This window comes from Anneissia japonica, unplaced genomic scaffold (assembly GCF_011630105.1).
Source record: "Anneissia japonica isolate Jap-2015-1 unplaced genomic scaffold, ASM1163010v1 scaffold4054_len1135799_cov195, whole genome shotgun sequence".
Lineage (NCBI taxonomy): Eukaryota > Metazoa > Echinodermata > Crinoidea > Comatulida > Comatulidae > Anneissia > Anneissia japonica.
This window is the reverse complement of record NW_022694605.1, coordinates 713,559-714,494: the sequence shown is the minus strand read 5'-3', so window position 1 is coordinate 714,494 and position 936 is coordinate 713,559. Positions and strand designations below refer to the sequence as shown.

The 936-nt window shown below is 37.5% G+C and overlaps 1 protein-coding gene across 6 annotated transcripts in view; it reads left to right on the top strand.

Moving 5' to 3' along the window:
* LOC117101103 (KICSTOR complex protein SZT2-like) overlaps positions 1-936 on the top strand; it is a 70,220-nt gene that overhangs the window by 28,541 nt on the left and 40,743 nt on the right. The gene's annotated exons all lie outside the window — the stretch shown is intronic.

Sequence of the window (936 nt, the reverse complement as noted above, 5' to 3'; positions counted from 1 at the left end):
GGCACACATTGGCGCTAACACCAGGCGCGTAACAGGGGTCTTGGGTCAACATACAATCCTCATTTCCCGGTTAGTAATTTACCATACCCACCCCACCCCACTCCCCATATAGAAAACAATACGACATAGGGCTTATTTTATTTATAATATAGGCCACACACGTGTGTTTGAAACTATATATAAGCATCATGGTTGTATTTATTACAAACACATTCTTTCACCATCTATACACATTGAGGCCCTTTTAGGTTAAAATGATCTATCTTAAATTTGTCTTTCTTGAGTTTGGGACTATTATGTGTTTAAATAACTTAAAAGGATAAAACCAAAAAAAGCCCTAAAAGATGCGCGCCAAGCGCGCAAAATATTTTTGTGTTTTTAATTCTAATTTCGTAGGAATTGATGAAAACTATCTAAAATGTGCAATTTTTAGAGGAAATTGTCCTACCGTAACAAGAAATGCGCGCAAAGAATTTGAGAATTTTAATCACTTTCTGAGGATGCATTTGTCAAGGAGTGGAGAAAGATTTCCAAAGATGGATATTTTCCCCTTGACCCCCGGTGTTTTTAATTCTAATTTCGTTGGAATTGATCAAAACACCCTAAAATGTGCAATTTTTTTTAGGAAATTGGGCCATGTTAACAAGAAATGCGCGTGAAATTTTAGGTTTTTAGGCACTTTCAGGGGATGAAAGGGCATTTAAAAAAGGGGGGGGGAAGATTTTTCAAAGATTTTCTCCTTTTCCCCCAGTGGTTACGCCATCGGGCAGCCAAAGGAGTTATGACAGTTTTTGAAGTGGAGAAGGGGTTGCATGGGTGTTGTGAGTCTGGTCATTATGATATCTTCCTTTTTATTCTTGTCTTTATTTTTTTCTTCTCTTTTTCTTTCCTTTTCTTTTCCTCTTCTTTCTCTTTCCCTCCCTCTCCCCTCTTTCT